The 19,191-nt window shown below is 40.1% G+C and overlaps 1 protein-coding gene and 1 pseudogene across 4 annotated transcripts in view; one reads left to right on the top strand and one right to left on the bottom strand.

Moving 5' to 3' along the window:
• Window positions 1–19,191, top strand: part of ABL2 (ABL proto-oncogene 2, non-receptor tyrosine kinase) — a 127,717-nt gene that overhangs the window by 29,555 nt on the left and 78,971 nt on the right. The window lies entirely within an intron of this gene.
• LOC105711687 (large ribosomal subunit protein eL42-like) lies at window positions 12,284–12,913 on the bottom strand (annotated as a pseudogene).

Below are 19,191 nucleotides of genomic sequence, written 5' to 3'. Positions count from 1 at the left end.
TTCACTGGTCTAAAACAATCATCTTAGTTTTGTTTGATTTTTTTTGTGTGTGTTTGTTTGTTTTGAGACTGGGTCTCACTCTGTCACCCAGGCTGGAGCGGTGGCGGGATCTTGGCTCACTGTACTCTCTGCCTCTCAGGTTCAAGCAATTCTTATGTCTCAGTCTCCTGAGTAGCTTGGGTTACAGGCATGCACCACCACGTTTGGCTAGTTTTTGTATTTTTTAGTAGAGAGGAGGTTTTGCCATGTTGGCCAGGCTGGTCTTGAACTCCTGGCCTCAAGTGATCTGCCTGCCTCGGCCTCCCAAGGTGCTAGGATTATAGGCGTGGGCCACCAGACCCGGCTCATCTTAGTATTTTTTAAGGTTCCTTGCTGGGTGGTAGGAGTGGAGCTGCAGAGGGAACTTTCACTTTTAACTCTACATATGTCTCTGTTAGTTGAATTTTTTTTTTTTTTGGCAGTTAGCAGATAGTATGTAAAAGGAAATATTTTGCCAGGGGCATTGGCTCACACCTGTAATCCCAGCACTTTGGGAGGCCGAGGTGGGTGGATCACCTGAGGTCAGGAGTTTGAGACCAGTCTGGCCAACATGGCGAAACCCCATCTCTACTAAAAATACAAAAATTAGCTGGGTGTGGTGGCATTCCCCTGAAATCCCAGCTACTCAGGAGGCTGAGGTAGGAGAATTGCTTGAACCGGGAGGTGGAGGTTGGGGTGAGCTGAGATTGTACCACTGTACTCCAGCCTGGGCGACAGAGGGAGACCCCATGTCAAAAATAAATAAATAAAAGGAAATATTTTAAAAGCCTAAAATATTTAATCCTCACACCAGCTCTCTCTATTAGATATAGATATCATTATCATCTCCATTTTACAAAAAAGGACATTGAATTACTGGGATGTTGAGTAACATGCCTAAGGCCACACAGCTAAAGAAGTGGTAAAAACAGAGTCAAAGCCAGGCAGTTTAGCTCAAGTGTACACCCTTTTATACCATGCCATGCTGCATGTTATAAAAATACAGTTTTTAAAACAATGTGGTACTGGCACATAATTTGATAAAGGAATACTCTTATCCTAAATTCATACTAAATGAAATAATGTATAGTACGTGGCGCCAGAGCTGGAACATGAGACCTGAGACCTAATTCTAACCTATTGCCTACCAAAATATCTTAATGGATGGGCTTCTGTATATAGCTTGTAACAATAATAAAAATGTAGGTTTTTTTCTTCTTATTTGCAATGAACATAGCAACAAAAATAACTGTTTACTTTGAGGAGCATGATCTTTGGAATAATAACACTGAAAAGTGAGGAGTGATCTAAGAAAGTTACCTGGAGAGGGATGACTTCAGTGAGAGGATAGTCTGTACCGATAGGGAGCGTGATGGTACATACTAACTAGTTTCTAATTTGAAGATCTTTTCTGGAGTACTTAGTTGTATTTTATTCATTTTGATCACTGACTGTTTTTTTTTTTTGACACAGAGTTTTGCTCTTGTTGCCCAGGCTGGAGTGCAGTGGTATGATTTCAGCTCACCACAACTTCTGCCTCTTGGGTTCAAGTGATTCTCCTGCCTCAGCCTCCCAAGTAGCTGGGATCACAGATGTGTACCACTATGCCTGGCTGATTTTGTATTTTTAGTATTGGCAGGGTTTCTCCATGTTGGTCAGGCTGGTCTTGAACTCCCTACCTCAGATGTTGACCACTGAGTTTTCAGGAAACAGCTTACAAAGGCAATGGAAGAGTGGAAAACCTTTATTCTTTCTGCAAGTTTTAAACATTTAATAAAAAATGTTTATTAAAATACAGATGTTTTGTCTTTAGGAAAAAGAAAATGTATAAGCCATTTATTTACTACATTCTTCCTTCTCTGATGGGAAATGAAAAAATTTTTTTATCTTTATTACAGAAAAAAAATAAGCACAAACTAAAACAAACCCCATATCCACTTTCTTACTAGGAGACAACAATCTAATAAAAGTTCTGGGGTATATCCTTTTAAATCCTGTTTCAACTGGGTGCGGTGGTTTATGCCTGTAATCCCAGCACTTTGAGAGGCTGAGGTAGGTGGTCAGGAGTTTGAGACCAGCCTGACTAACTACTAAAAATACAAAAATTAACCAGGTGTGGTGGTGCATGCCTGTAATCCCAGCTACTCAGGAGGCTGAGGCAGACTAACTGCTTGAACCTGGGAGGCAGAGGTTGCAGTGAGCCAAGATCGCACCATTGTACTCTAGCCCCGGCAAGACTCCGTCTCAAAAAAAAAAAAAAGCCTCTTTCATGTGTATCATTTTGTATTGCTAACCAAAATATATACAAAGCAATTTTTTGTCGGTTGCTTTTTTCATTTCATATATTTTGAACCTTCTACACTGGAGATTTTAAATTGAAGGAGAAAGGGTTTTTGGTTGGTTGGTTTTTGTTTTTACCTTTATTTTAGGACTTCACATTTGTTTCTTTTCACACTATTTAACGTTCAGTACTTTTGCCTTACAATTTTTGTTATTTGTTTCCTCTGTTAGATTCAGTTCCTTGAAGGCCTCTGTCTTCATTCTGTTAAGCTTATATTAAGTTTACATAAGGACAGGACATACATTAACAGAAGTGATTGTAGGGAAAAAAGGCAGAAGACATTTCAGTAGTTATTTTAGGATACAGAGCAATCACTAATTCACTTGCAGTCCAATGTTACTTAAATTGCTTGTGTAACCAAAAACTAAGGAAAAACAAATTTGTATACAGGTATTTAAGGTCCTTTCCTATTTTTTAAGCTGAGGTAAAATATTCTTGTGATGTTAATTTTTTATGTGACCCGTTGAACAGAACATACTTAGTCTAAGGTATTATTAACTATTGAAAACAAAAATGTGTAGGAGGACAGCAAGGTTATATTTTATTCCTTTTAAAATGTCGTGAGTTAAGAGGGAAGCGTGGGTTTCCTGTCTAGTTTTTAGGTGGTGATTTTTAAAAGAATAGCACTTCCATAGGGTTAGCAGCTAATTTGTAAATGTACATATTAATTGGTAATAGGCAGAAGTAAGGGCACTTTTTTCTTTTCTTTGCTCAAAAAGTATTAACAGTTACTGATTCTGTTATGGTATAGAAGACAAATAATGATCTATATGTTAAATTGCATCAAATAGCTGGGCAAAGTGGCTCACACCTGTAATCACAGCACTTTGGGAGGCTGAGATGGGTGGATCACCTGAGGTTGGGAGTTTGAGACCAGCCTGACCAACATGGAGGAATCCCGTCTCTACTAAAAATACAAAATTAGCTGGGCATGGTGGCACATGCCTGTAATCCCAGCTACTCGGGAGGCTGAGGCAGGAGAATCACTTGTACCCGAGAGGCAGAGGTTGCAGTAAGCAGAGATTACACCATTGCACTCTAGCCTGGGTAACAAGAGTGAAACTGCGTCTCAAAAAAAAAAAAAAAGAATTGCATCAAATGATGTTTATCCCAGTGTGCTAAGATTATTATTTTTTTAACCCTCTTTAAATCTTTTTTTTGGTTCCAGTGAACCCTCTTTAAATCTTAAAAGGATTTTTCTCATAGGTATTCTTCTTAAGTATAGACAAATAATTTAATCATCCTGTAGTTTGTCCACTGTATTTGTGGCTTGTAACGGTTTTAAAAGTTGGGCATAAGTAGCTGATAAGTTACAAAAAAGATACAAATTTCAATAAGGTAATTTTAGTTAAAATGACAGGAATATATGATAGAATATATTGTTTACTGGGAAAAAAGAAAAAAAATGACAGGAATTGGGGGTTCATTTTTAATAGAAAAACGCAGAACTCCAAAAACAAGACCAAAAAAACGACGTTATTTCCAAAGAGAACATCTCGATTGTGCAGAAAGAATTAACATAGTAGGCTTGATTGAGATGGATATCCTTAGAGAGGTCTGCTTGCAAGGTTGGCCCTTGGCTGGCATCTAGGAACTTGGATTTGGGGAGGGTTTCAACCATTTCCAGAACTAAAAAGAATGGCCTATTGTGCCTAAGCTGTTTGTATAAACCATGTGGGTTATACAGAACACCTTTCTTTCTGGGAGTCTGGAATTTTGCTGTGTAGTAGGCAGAGGGTGCTTATGTGATCACCCCCTAAGAAGAATTTTGGAGACAACATTTTATATATGTTATAATTCATTACTGGAGGAAGTAAGTGTGTCCTGTGTGACTCTAATGGGAGAAGATTTTTGGACACTTGTGCCTGGTTTTCTCTGGACATTGTCCCCCCACCGCATGCACCTTTTTCCTTTGCTGATTTTGCTTTATATCCCTTTGCTGTGATAAAGCACAGCCGTGAGTTTTCTGACTCCTCCTAGTGAATCATCAAATCTGAGGGTGTTCTTGAAGACTCCCAGCCAAATAGTGGATCAGATAAGTTTATAATTGGAATCTACCAATGTTCATATAGTCTCTACAAGGAAGCTTCCAAAGGGTAGATACCATTTTTTGGGATTAAGTTGTCCCCATATAGGGTAAGAGATAAAATAAGTGAAAACTAAAATTAACTTTGGGATCTGAAGGAGGGAAAAAAAGGCTGTTCATTTGTGACTGACAAACTTCTGTTTAGGGTCTATCTTTGTGAAACTGTATCTTGGTGTCTAGCTATCTGAGAAGGTTCTGTACTGTATAGAAATGTATTATTCAGGAAGCAGAACTGAAAGTGAGACAATGTAAATGTAACTCAAAAAAGCATTGTGAGCTGGGTGCGGTGGCTGGTGCCTGTAATCCCAGCATTTTGGGAGGCTGAGGCAGGCAGATCACCTAAAGTCAGGAGTTCAAGACCAGTCTGGGCAACATGGCAAAACCCCTTGTCTACTAAAAGTACAAAAATTAGCTGGCAGGATGGCGTGCGCCTATAATTCGAACTACTTGGGAGACTGAGGCACGAGAATCTGCTGAACCTGGGAGATGGAGGTTGCAGTGAACCAAGATTGCACCACTGCACTCCAGCCTGGGAGACAGAGCAAGACTCTATCTCAAAAAAAAAAAAAAAAAAAAAAAAAGGCATTTGGAGCTAGACGTTGTGGCTCATGCTTGTAATCCCAGCACTTTGGGAGGCTGAGGCAGGAGGATTGCTTGACCCCGAAGTTTGAGACCAGCTTAGGCAACACGGGAAGACCCTGACTCTACCAAAAATTAAATGTTGGCTGGTATGGTCGTACATGTCTGTAGTCCCAGCACTTTGGGAGGCTGAGGTGAGAAGATTCCTTGAGCCCAGGATTTCAAGGCTGCAGTGAGCCATGATCATTGCCCCTGCACTCAAACCTGGGTGGCAGAGAGAGACTGTGTATCAAAAAAAAAAAAAAAGTATAAAGAAAAAAAGAAAGGAAAAATAATGAAAGCATTGTGATGTAGAAAGTGCATGGGTTTTGGAACTAGGTAGATTTGGGTTAAAATTCTGATATTAACTCTGATTATTTGAACTAATTATTTCTTCATTTATAAAATGAGGAAAATGCCTGCTGTGTAAAGTGGTTCGAGAATTAAATTAGATAGTGTATATAAAGCTTCTACCACTGTATCTTTCACATGATAACTCAAAATGTTAGAGTACATTTTCTGCTAAGTTGTAGAGAGATTGGAGAAGTTTAAAGGGGAGAAAAAAAGAGAAGGTACACTTTGTGTTTCTCCTCTGTTTATTGTTTGATGTGAGGTTGCATAGGAAGATTAGTCGGGAGAGAAGAAACATTAAGTTTTAGAAAATGGAATTTTAAATGTATCTCTACAGTCACCCACTGGGACTTTTTATAGTTTATTTTTAATTTTATTTTTATTTTTGAGACAGAGTCTCACTGTGTTGCCTAGGCTGAAGTGCAGTGGCATGATCTCGGCTCACTGCAACCTCCGCCTCCCAGGTTGAAGCAGTTCTCTGCCTCAGCCTCCTGAGTAGCTGGGATTACAGGCATCTTCAACCATGCCTGGCTGATTTTTGTGTTTTCTAGTAGAGAAGGAGTTTCACTGTCTTGGCCAGGCTGGTCTTGAACTCCTGACCTCGTGATCCGCCTGCCTCGGCCTCCAAAAGTGCTGGGATTATAGGCATGAGCTACCGCACCTGGCCTATGGTTTAAGAACTAGGAATATCGTAAGTACAAAGTCATTAAGAGGATAGAAGAGGCTTAGACACTTTATGAATGTTTTCCATACCTTTACAGTAAGTTATCATGAATTATTTGACACCTGTGTGTTAGTAGGTTTCAGTAACTGATTTAAAAACATTCAACCTTTATTCCCTTATGAATGCTTTCACATAATAATGGGATAATTTGGATAAATTTATAGGCATGGTACCCTATTAGAATTTATAGAATTCATGTTTAGAAAACATACTGGCATCTTGAAACAGAATTGTATGATTCTGGTATATGTGGCTTTTTTTTTTCTTTTTGAGACGGAGTTTTGCTCTTTTCGCCCAGTGGAATGCAATGGCGCAATCTGGGTTTACTGTAACCTCTGCCTCCCAGGTTCAAGTGATTCTCCTGCCTCAGCCTCCTGAGTAGCTAGGATTACAGGCACCACCACACCTGGCTAATTCTTTATTTTTAGTAGAGACGGGTTTCTCCTTGTTGGTAGGCTGGTCTCAAACTCCCAAACTCAGGTGATCCGTCCACCTTGGCCTCCCAAAGTACTGAGATTACAAGCGTGAGTCACCACACCTGCCTGGGGTTAAATATTTTCATGTTGTTGTGTAACCATCCGTGACCATCATCCATTTCCAGAATTATTCTTCTCCAGACTGAAAGTCTGTATCCATTAAACTGTAATTCCCCGTTCGCCCTTTTTCTCCACGTTTTACCTTCTGCCTTTATGAGTTTGACTACTCTACATTCCTCATATAAATGGAATCATACAGTATTTGCCCCCTTTTTAAAATTTTATTATTATTTTTTGAGATGGAGTCTTGCTCTGTTGCCCAGGCTGGAGTGCAGTGGCATGATCTGTGCTCGCTGTAGCCTCTTCCTCCTGGGTTCCAGCGATTCTCCTGCCTCAGTCTCCCGAATAGCTGGGACTATGGGCGCACGCCACTATGACTGGCTGAATTTTGTATTTTCAGTAGAGACGGGGTTTCACTATTTTGGCCAGGCTGGTCTTGAACTCCTCACCTCAGGTGATCCACCCACGTTGGCCTCCCAAAGTGCTGGGATTACAGGCATGAGCCACTGCACCGTACCTGGCAATATTTGCCATTTTGTAACTGGCCCATTTCATTTAACTTAATGTCTTCAGGGTTCATCCACATTGTAGCATGTGTGGGAATTTTTTTTTAATGGCTGAATGATATTTAATTGCACATATGTAGCCCATTTTCTTTATCCACTCATCTGTTTATGGGCTACTTCGGTTGCTTCCACCTTTTGGCTATTGTGACTAATGCGGCTACGAACATGGGCGTGCAAATATCTCTGAGTTCCTGTTTTCAGTTCTTTTAAATATGTATAGAGAAATGGAATTGTTGGATCATATGGTAATTCTATGTTTAATTTTTCTGAGAAACCACCATACTGTCTTCCATAGTGGCTTTACCATTTTATATTCCCACCAGTATTGCACCAGGGTTCCAGTTTCTCCACATCCTCACCAAAATGTGTTATTTTCTCTGTGCGTGTGTGTGTTTTAATAGTAGCCATCCTAATGGCTGTGACATGGTATCTCACTGTGTTTTTTTTTTTTTTTTTTTTTTTTGGAGACAGAGGTTTGCTCTGATGCCCCAGCTGGAGTGCAATGGCAAAATCTCAGCTCACTACAACCTCTGCCTCCTGGGTTCCAGCAATTCTCCTGCCCCAGCCTCTTTGAGTAGCTGGGACTATAGGAGCGTACCACCATGCCTGGGTAAATTTTGTATTTTTAGTAGAGACGGGGTTTTACCATGTTTGCCAGGCTGGTCTCGAACTCCTGACGTCAGGTAATCTGCCCACCTCAGCCTCCGAAAGTGTTGGGATTACAGTTGTGAGCCACCATGCCTTGCCTTTCTTTGTGGTTTTGATACTCATTTCCTTAATGATCAGTGATGTTGGGCGTCTTTTAACAGTGTTTATTGGCTATTTGTGTATCTTTTAAAAGGAAATTTTGAAGTCTTTTGCCCAATTTTGAATCTGTTTGCTTTTTTGTTGTTGACTTGTTGGTCTTTGTTTTATAGTGCCATTTTCTTCTATCATTAACCCTCTTTTCTTTTCTTTTCTTTTTTTTGATACGGAGTCTTGCTCTTGTTGCCCAGGCTTGAGGGCAATGGCACGATCTTGGCTCATAGCAACCTCCACCTCCCAGGTTCAAGCAATTCTCCTGCCTCAGCCTCCTCAGTAGCTGGGATTACAGGGATGTGCCACCATGCCTGACTAATTTTCTATTTTTGGTAGAGATGGGGTTTCACCATGTTGTTCAGGCTGGTTTCGAACTCCTGGCCGCAGGTGATCCACCCGCCTTGACCTCCCAAAGTGCTGGGATTATAGGCATGACCCACTGTGCCCAGCCTACCCTCTTTTTTCTTTAAGCATATTAAACACAACATAGTTGTTGCTGAGTAACCAGTTATCCCTAAATTTAGCAGCTTAAACAACATTTATTATCTCACATGATTTCTGAGTGTCAGACATCTGCAAGTGGCTTAGCTGGGTGATTCTAGCTCAGAATCTCTCACAAGGTTCCAATCATGTTGCTAGCTGGAGCTCTTGTATTCTTCAGTAGATTTTAATTATTTGCATTTTATGTGTAAATAGTTTTGTGTGTAAATAGTGTTGATACCTTAAAAATTGTTTTTTTAAAAATCTTTATTCCAAATTAGCAGAAATTTTATGTCAAAACAATCATTTTCAAGCCTCCATCAGTAGTTTCTGTTAATTATTTATAAATTAAAAAAATTTAATTATAATAAATTAAGTATTTATTTATTGACTGACTGAGTCTTGCTCTGTCGCCAGGCTGAGTGCAGTGGAGTAGAGTGCAGTGGTATGATCTCCGCTCACTGCAACCTCTGACTCCTGGGTTCAAGCAATTCCCCTGCCTCAGCCTCCTGAGTAGCTGGGACTACAGGCATGCGCCACCACACTTGGCTAATTTTTTGTATTTTAGTAGAGATGGGGTTTCATCATGTTGACCAGGATGATCTGGATCCCCTGACCTCATGATCAGCCTGCCTCGGCCTCCCAGAGTGCTGAGATTACAGGCGTGAGCGACCACTCCCGGCCTCTCAAGTTTATTTTTGATAACCCCTGGCTCTTTAGAAAGCACTCTGCTTGATGTTCATGATTTGGTTGTTGACATTTAGTTCAGTGAAGTAGTTTAATTTCCATAAAAACTTCCTTTGCCTTAAAGTATATTACTGGGCAACTGTTAAAGAAGATTGATTTTCAGTTGCTAAATTCATGGTCATGTAACAAGATTCTTGGAAGAGGTTGTTGTATTTGAAACATTGGAGACGATATTTGTCAAAAAAAAATGTTTGCAGGACCTTCATTATAGTCAAAATTAGGAAATTTATAAAAACTAATATTAACTCTGTTTTAACCATGGGGAAAAAAGATATATAGGTGAGATTATAAAAAAGTGAATTTATTATAGCAGTTTGATTTAGTAAACCAAGAAACTGTTCCTCACTAGTCCACTAGGGGATACTCCAGTACTTAGCATGAAAATCTGGTTGCCACTGTAACTTAAAAATTAGGCCAGGCATGGTGGCTCACGCCTGTAATCCCAGCACTTTGGGAGGCCGAGGCAGGCAGATAACTTGAGATTAGGAGTTAAAGACTAGCCTGGTGAACACAGTGAAACCTGTCTCTACTAAAAATACAAAAAATTAGCCGAGCATGGTGGCAGGCACCTGTAATCCCAGCTACTCAGGAGGCTGAGGCAGGAGAATTGCTTGGACCCGGAGGCAGAGGTTGCAGTGAGCCGAGATGACGTCATTGCACTCCAGCCTGGATGACAGAGCAAAACTCTGTCTCGATCAATTAATCAATCAATCCACTTGCTTACCTGGAAAAAAAAAAAGCAGACAGGGCTGGCTTGAGTTACTGATTTGACAATAATAGTCACCTTTAGAAAGCACCTACTATGTTTTTAAAGTTTGGAAATGTTACGTGATTTCATTGGCCACTTTTTCTGGTGGTGTTGCCTCAAATTGACTTCTTTGAGCACTTTAGAATAACTGATTATTACATTTTTTTCTTGGTACATGAAAATCATGGTTCTCTTTTCTTTTGCACCTTGTGTCCTCTTTTGGAAATTCAGAAAGGCTGATGTTTCGTTATAACTTTCTCCATCATACCATGTATGCTGTTCAAATGTTTACCTTAGAAAAGTATGAAATATGACTTCGATATAGACAACACAGAAAATAATTCATTCTACTATCAAAGATACTTTAAGGGTTTGATGTTATCTTGATTTCTTTCCAGTAATTTAAGAAGTAATTGAAAATAGACACAATACAGTGTGACTTAATGCTTTAAAGAAAAATGTGAAAAGTTCAATTCTATACTTAAAATAGCAAAATTTCAAGAAAATTCAGGTTCTTGTATTTATTAGGAAGAAGTTATATAAGACTTAATGTTTCAGAACATACTTCAATTAACCAAAATTTATTCCTAATTTACTTTTCCTAACCTAGTTAAAAATTTTTTTTTCTGCCTGATATGATTGTGTTATTTTTCTGCATGCCATGTATTTCATTCTTCTATGCCTGGCACATAAGTACTTAAAGGTTAAGTGAATTGTCAGATTTAACTCAATCTGCTTTAGTTAATTTACTTGCTTTTTCTGCTACTTACAAGTACAACAAATGAGTGAAGTTGTGTGCCATTATGACCACATGATTTGGAAAATGGAAATTCAGGCAGTGTAGGAGAAGAACAAGGATATTTATTTGTCCAGTGAAAATAAAAGTGGTCTCGGATTTATTGAGAGTTGGTTGTAATATGAGCCTGAGTGATCCTTTTACAGGTTGCATTTGACATTCTCTTATCATATTTTTTGGTTTGTCTCTGTCTCCCTAATGAAATGAAATAGGAAATAACTAGAGAGTGCTGGCATAAATATCCAAATGCCTTTTAGTTGTGCATTTGGATAGATTGACTAGCATGCTCAAGATGCCAGCTGTATCTTCCTGTGGTACAGTGAGAGCCAAGGTATTCCTGTGGATTTTCATAACTAATTCTATAATACTGAGTATAGTTAGAGTCCTTGCTATGTGCAGTGACTAACAAAGGAGTGGAATATGATTGGTTTAAGTATTTTGTTATACTTTGACTGTAGGGGAATGGTAAAATGTCACAAGGTATCAGTTACTCTTCTGCTTTTATACTTTGTTTGCAAGTAAATGTATCTTTTTTTAAAAAATAATATAAAAGCGAAAGAAAAACCATTTATAATGCTTTTGCTTAGGTCCAACTTTAATTTTTATATGACAGTTTGCAAATGATTGTCAAATTTTCTGTCTCATTTCAATTGAGGGAGTAATTGTTCCATTTGTCATTTAACATGACACAGACTTTTTAAACTCTTTAGTGATTTTTAAAAATCTTAGCAGAGTGTTGATTATTTAAATGACAGGAGAATATGTGTATATAAAGTGATTTCAGAGGCCGGACGTGGTAGCTCATGCCTGTAATCCTAGCACTTTGGGAGGCCAAGGCAGGTGGATATCACCTGAGGTCAGGAGTTTGAGACCAGCCTGGACAATATGGTGAAACCCTGCCTCTACTAAAAATATGAAAAATTAGCCAGGTGTGGTGGCCCATGCCTGTAATCCCAGCTACTTGGAAGAATGAGGCAAGAGAATTACTTGAACCCAGGAGGTGGAGGTTGCAGTGAGCCGAAATGGCGCCTTTGCACTCTAGCCTGGGCAGCAAGAGGGAAACTCCATCTCAAAAAAAAAAGAAGAAAAGGGGGACTTCATACAGAAAGGTTAAGGTTCTTACACTATCATACAACATCTAATAATTTCATATTAGATGAAATTATTCAATTTTGAAAATTAAGTGCAATAGTCTATTTCCTTACAGCTGGCAGAAAGCAGTGCTTATTCTTCCTAACTATGGGTTTTTAATTCTCATCCTTTGTGATGTAGTGAGAATATAAAGTACTAGGAAGACTATTAGTCTAGTATTGTTCTATGAAGGATTTCATTACTGTTATCATTCTCACATTCTGTGTTTTCTTTCTTTTTTTTTTTTTAACATAAGAATATCACTGTATTTATTTTCCTACAGGTAATTTTTCTATGGCTTCAACATTTTCTCTTCAAAATTAAAAGAAAAATATCCCAAAGTTTAGAACTGGATCACTTGGCCCTTTCTCTTCTTATCTCCTCCCAGTTCAGAATGCTTGCATCTCTTAGTGGCCAGCGTCCTCTTGGGTCTGTAGTTAGGATCAACACATTCCAGCCTTAGCACAATCTTCTTTGTGGTCTTAGCCTTCTTCCGGAAAATTGGCTTTGTCTGCCCACCATAGCCACTCTGCTTCCAATCATAGTGCCTTTTTCACTGGGCATACAAGGAATCCTTGCCCTTCCTTTTTTTTTTTTTCTTTTTTGAGATGGAGTTTCGCTCTTGTTACCCAGGCTGGAGTGCAATGGCACGATCTCGGCTCACTGCAACCTCCGCCTCCTGGGTTCAGGCAATTCTCCTGCCTCAGCCTCCTGAGTAGCTGGGATTACAGGCATGCGCCACCATGCCCAGCTAATTTTTTGTATTTTTAGTAGAGACGGGGGTTCACCATGTTGACCAGGATGGTCTCGATCTCTTGACCTCGTGATCCACCCGCCTCGGCCTCCCAAAGTGCTGGGATTACAGACGTGAGCCACCGCGCCCGGCGCCCTTCTTATATTGTGTCACTTTGTGAGGCTGATGCTTGCCACACTGCTTACAGAAGGTTCTTCGGGTTTCAGGTCCGTTGACCATCTTTGCAGTGGGCTGTTCTGTTTATATGATGAAAACAAGAAATGGCATGCAAGACCCTCACCTCACGCAGCTTTCGCCTAACTGGGTTTTCTTTTCTGAAAGTGACCTCATTCCTGTGGCCTTCTTGGCAGTTGAGAGGACCACTGTTTTCAAGAGAACTAGGAGTGGCTTCCTATCTAAATAGGGACTAGCTGTGGTTAGAAGAGGAAGTGGGAAATGACTGGATCACTGCTTCTGCTTTTTCCTACTTAACACGACACTTTTTCCTTCCAATTCCATTACCAGGCCTAGGACCTTAAATTCTGGATATAGTGGAGCATATCCTGGAATATTCTTTTGTTATGGCAACTTTGGTGACAGAGTTTCTTATAACAATGAAACTTTGTGATATTGTGAAATATATATTTGGTCTTTATTCTGTTTCCTGCCCCCCCAACCAAAAAAAAAACCCTCCTAAAATTCTAAGACTCTCTTTAGTGATTAGAGTGTCTTTTATATGCTAATGAGATGACTGGAGGCTGGGGACCCCCTAGGTAGCTTCAGGATGGGGGCTGGTCACCTGAAAGACTGAGGCGTGATTAGAAGGTTGGGACTTTCAGCCCCCACCATCGGGAGAGAGGCGAAAGTTCCGATCACCAGTGGCCAGTGATTTAATCAGTTATGCCTATGTAATGAAGCCTCTACAAAACCCAAAAGTACTGGGTTCAGAGAGCTTTGGGATAGCTGAACACATGGAGGTTCCTGAAGGACTCTGCTCAGCTCCTCCTCTTCTTTTTCTTTTTTTTTTTTTAAATGACGGAGTTTCACCACGTTGGTCAGGCTGGTCTTGAACTCCCAATCTCAGGTGATTTGCCCGCCTTGGCCTCCAAAGTGTTTGGATTACAGGCGTGAGCTACCACGCCCGGCCTAGCTCCTCTTCTTGAATACCTTACTCTGTGTATTTTTTAATTTGGCTGTTCATCTGTATCCTTTGTAATACTCTTTATAATAAATGGGTAAACGTACGTAAAGTGTTTCCCTGAGTTCTGTGCGTCACTCTTGCAATTTAAACCCAAGCATGGGGTTGTTGAAACCCCAGTTTATTGCCAATCAATCAGAAATGGCATCTGAAGTCTGAGACACTCATGTGGGCCTGAGCCCTCGACTTGTGGAATCTGACACTATCTCCAGGTAGATAGAATTGAGTTAAATTGTAAGACACCCAGCTTTTGCACTGCTTGCTTGGTGTGTGGAGGAAATAACCCCACACATTCGGTGTCAGAAATACTGTACTGAGTGGTGAGAGTAGGCAAAAACACTTTGGGATTTTGCTTTTCCTATCTTTAGACTCCACTTACTGTTTGGTGGTTGTGTCACCCTTTATGAATGAACAAATGGATTTAGATGACGACTTCCTAGTGACAAGGTGATTGCTAATTAAAATGTAATATGATACAAGAGTAGGGAACATTTAAGGAAGTAACATTTAACTTCTTGTGCTCTGAGAAATTCCCGAAGAGTCTTATTAAAACACCCTCGAACTGGGCTGGGTGCAGTGGCTCACGCCTGTAATCCCAGCACTTGGGAGGCGAGGCGGGCGGATCACCTGAGGTCAGGAGTTCAAGACCAGCCTGACTTCTCGAGGCCATGGTGAAATCCCGTCTCTACTAAAAATACAAAATTAGCCAGCTATGATGGCATATTCCTGTAATCCCAGCTAGTTGGGAAGCTGAGACAGGAGAATCACTTGAACCTGGAAGGCAGGGGTTACAGTGAGCCAAGATCACGCCATTGCTCTCCAGCCTAGGCAACAAGAGCTAAACTCTGTTTCAAAACAACAACAAGCAGAAAAAGAAAAAAAACACCCTAGAACAACATGAAGATTGTCATGTTTTATTAGTGTTCCACATCCTGAGAATGCAGAATTAAACTGGAAAGTTAATGTAATTCATTGCTGTAATCTATTAGATTAACATGTTACATTTTATTTAATTTTGAAGTTAACTCATTAATACAGTTGAAGATACATTTAAGATACATTTAATCTCCCTATATTTCTCTCCCTTTAGCCTCTTCCCTAGAGGCAATCAATATCCCCAGTTTAAATATACTTTAAACATTTATTATTTAAAGGACTTCTTTGGTGCGTATGAATAATTAAAGTTGATAACATGGATTCTGGCGTCAGACATTTTAAATTTTCAGCTACTCAACAGTTATTAAGCACCTACCAGGTAGTTTCTTGGGACTGGAAATACAGCAATGAACGAATCACAGCCTTCATGGAAATTACATTATAGTGGGTGGAGACAGGTGCTGACTAAATATTTATTTACTATATAATGTGGTGATGAGTGGTAGGGAGGAAGATAGTGCTGGGTAAAGGGAGAGGGTGATCGTAGAGGTGCTGTATTAACTTTTATTTTTATTTTTATTTTGAGACAGAGTCTTCCTCTGTTGTCCAGGCTGGAGTGCAGTGGTGTGATCTTGGCTCACTGCAACCTCCCCTGCCTCATTCTTCTGAGTAACTGGGATTACAGTGTGTGTGTCACCACGCCCCGGTAATTTTTTTGTATTTTTAGTAGAGATGGGATTTCATCATATTGGCCAGGCTGGTCTTGAACTCCTGACCTCAGGTGATCCATCCACCTTGGCTTCCCACAGTGCTAGGATTACAGGCCTGTGTCACCATGCCCAGCTGACGTGCTGTTTTAGATTAGATGGTTGGAGAAAGCTTGGCGGGGGTGGGAGGGGATAACATTTGAGCAGAAAATTACTATCTGAAAGAGTCAAACTTGTGGCTTTTGAGATAAAAGCATTCCAGGAAGAGGACCATCAAGGGCAAAAATCTGGAGACTGTATTTACAGAAGAGGTGTATATCCTTCCAGAATGGCAGAAGAGGCTAGACTGGCTGGAGAGGAAGCCTGAAGAATAGTAGGGAATAATATATAAGAGGAAAAAGAAGGTAAAAGAGTTGTGTGGGAGTAGTGTTGGGGATTGCTGATGACTGGTTTATGTAGGGTTTGTATACCATAAGGAGGATTTTATTCTGCGTGGGATGGGAATCTTGGAGAGTTTAGATTTATAGACTTCAGTCTAGCTGCTCTGTGGAGAGTAAACTCTGGGGGGCAAGGGTGAAAGCAGAGAGATGAGTTATGATCTGAAACAGCCATAGAGTATAAACACCGTACTAGATACAGTGAGCTTTATCAAATTTAGTTAGTATTATTTCTCCCCTAGATTTGACTTTTACCCCTTGAGGAATGGAGGTAAGAAGTAAACATGAATTCGTAATGAACATTTGTATTTGTAAATGATAACTTTAGGAATTATAGTTAAAACTCTGGAGGGATTCAAATTTGTACAGATAAAGTATCACTTGCATATTTCAAGAAATATGGTAAACTTCCCCAAAGAAACTCCAATACCTTTTATAGTTATAGCGTACAATGATTTTTTTCCTAGGCCTTCCAAAAAAGGCTATGTTGCACAGTTTTGACAAATATTGTGTGCTATTTTCCTCTCCATTTTGACTAGGTAACATTTTGAGTTTGAAACTTCCTTGGTTTATCCAATGTATATCAAAGTTCTAGAAAGTATTTAAAAGGTAAAATCCTTAGACTTTAAGCAAGCAAGTTAGTAGTAATGAATATAAATGGAATATAAAAATGTCAACCTGGAAAATTTAAACTGACAGAATAATATGTCTGAATTTGCTGGCAAACCTGCTATGTGTTGCACCTCCTAAGTCTAGAAAGGAGGTGCAACACAGGAAATCTGAAATTTGAGAATTTCAGACCTCTTAATATTTAACTGGGTGAATGAAGCCCCTTGAGTCAAAAATGAAATCACTTATAAGAGAGAAAAAGAGAACCAGATATGGTAAAGATGTAGAAAAGGGAAAACCAAAGTGGACACTGCAAAGTACTTTAAAATATAAATGGTGTTGTGGCCGGGTGCGGTGGTTCATGACTGTAATTCCAGCATTTTGTGGGGGCAGGCAAATCCCTTGCAGTCAGGAGTTTGAGACCAGCCTGGCCAGCATGGCATAACCCCATCTCTACTGAAAATAAAAAAATTAGCCAGGCGTGGTGGCATGTGCCTGTGGTCCTAGCTACTTGGGGAGGCTGAGGAACAAGAATTGCTTGAACATGGGAAGTGGAGGTTCCGTGAGCCTAGGTTACACCACTCCAGCCTGGGTGACAGAATGAGACATTGTCTAAAAAATAAATAGGGCTGGGCGCCATGGCTCACGCCTGTAATCCCAGCACTTTGGGAGGCCAAGGTGGGCAGATCATGAGATCAGGAGTTCAAGACCAGCCTGACCAACACGGTGAAACCCCAGCTCTACTGAAAATACAAAAATTGGCCGGGCCTGGTGGTGCATGCCTGTAATCCCAGCTACTCAGGAGGCTGAGGCAGGAGAATAGCTTGAACCCAGGAGGCGAAGATGCAATGAGCCGAGATCGTGTCACTGCATTCCAGCCTGGGTGACAGTGAGACTCTGTCTCAGAAAAAAAAATAAATAAATAAATAGTACTGGAGGCAGAGAGAAATGGAAAATGAAAGTTAAAGGGAAAGTCCAGCATATTGACAACTCAAGAAAACTTTAACTTTTTGCTGGATCCAGTCGGGTTTAAGAAAGAAGTTAAGGCTGGGTGCGGTGGCTCACGCCTGTGATCCCAGTACTTTGGGATGCTGAGGTGGGCAGATCACCTGAGGTCAGGAGTTTAAGTCAAACCTGGCCAACATGATAAAACTCTGTCTCTACTTAAAATAAAAAAAAATTAGCTGGGCGTGGTAGCAGGTGCCTATAATCCCAGCTACTCAGGAGGCTGAGGCAGGAGAATTGCTTGAACTCAGGAAGTGGAGGTTTCAATGAGCTGAGATCACACCATTGCACTCCAGCCTGGGCAACAAGAGCCAAACTCCATTTGGAAAAAAAAAAAAAAAAAAAAAGAAGTTGAAATGGCTAATAAACCCATACACACATGCTCAACAAGAATTGTGAAATAAATTTGAAGACTAGTATATATTACTTATTAAGTAGTTGGAGCCCAGAAGGGCATTGTTAATTTTTTTTGGAGATGAGTCTCTCTCTGTCACCCAGGTTGGAGTGCAGTGGTATGATGTTGGCTTACTATAACCTCCGCCTCCCAGGTTCAGGCGATTCTCCTGCCTCAGCCTCCCAAGTAGCTGGGATTAGCAGTGCACCCCACCAGACCTGGCTAATTTTTTTGTATTTTTGGTGGAGACAGGGTTTCACCATGTTTTCCAGGCTGGTCTTGAACTCCTGGCCTTAAGTGATGTCCAAGCCTGGGCCTCTCAAAGTGCTGGGATTACAGGCATGAGCCACTGCGCCCAGCCCATTGCTAATTTTCTTTACTCTTGATTTCTATTAATTTGGTTTGTTTGTCTAGGCTTCCTAAAATAGGACTTATAAAAGTAACTGTTAAGTATTTCAAGTTAATGGTTTAGAAGGTAACATTTTAAATTAAAAATTAGTATTACAGAAGTACTTTATCCAGGCAAAGCATTGTATATTTTTATTAATCCTCATATCTTTTCATGGGTTTTTATTATTGCTATTATCTTTATGTACAGCTACCTCTTTTAGTCAAAAACTATGTAGTGCTACCTTTACCTCAAACATACGTACTTTTAATTTCTATTTAAAATAAGAAAACATAATATGAGGTACCTCACTTTGGGTCATGGAGTCATAAGATGTTTGAGCTGAAATAAGTTTTTTCCTTTGTGAACACAGTTTTATTACAACAAATCAACTTATACAAAGAAACTTGTACACTTTTAACTTTTAAAACTGAGCATCATCTTTCCTTTCCAGTAAAACAAAAAGAAAATTTAAAAAATAAGCAGGTTGAAAATTACAATAGAGAATATCAATTCCTTCTACTCTTGACTGAGCTAAAGAAAAAAGGAGAATATCAATTCCAAATAAGATACTACAGGTTTTGCTGATTCTCCCATTGAGTGGCAAGGCTCAAGTCATTAGCAGAGAATTTTTTTTAAAGTGTCACCTTAAGACCAGATGTGGTGGCTCACGCCTGTAATCTCAGCACTTTGGGAGGCTGAGGCAGGTGGATCATGAGGTCAGGAGTTCGAGAACAGCCTGGCCAACATGGTGAAACCCCATCTCTACTAAAAATGCAAAAATTAGCTGGGCATGGTGGTGCGCGCTTGTAATCCCAGCTACTCAGGAGGCTGAGGCAGGAGAGTTGCTTGAACCTGAGAGGCAGAGGTTGCAGTGAGCTGAGATTGCACCACTTCACTCCAG

This window comes from Aotus nancymaae, unplaced genomic scaffold (genome assembly GCF_030222135.1).
Source record: "Aotus nancymaae isolate 86718 unplaced genomic scaffold, 86718_ANA_hifiasm-v0.15.2.pri h1tg000108l, whole genome shotgun sequence".
Lineage (NCBI taxonomy): Eukaryota > Metazoa > Chordata > Mammalia > Primates > Aotidae > Aotus > Aotus nancymaae.
The sequence above is the reverse complement of the archived record's forward strand: the minus strand, read 5'-3'. Positions and strand labels throughout refer to the sequence as shown.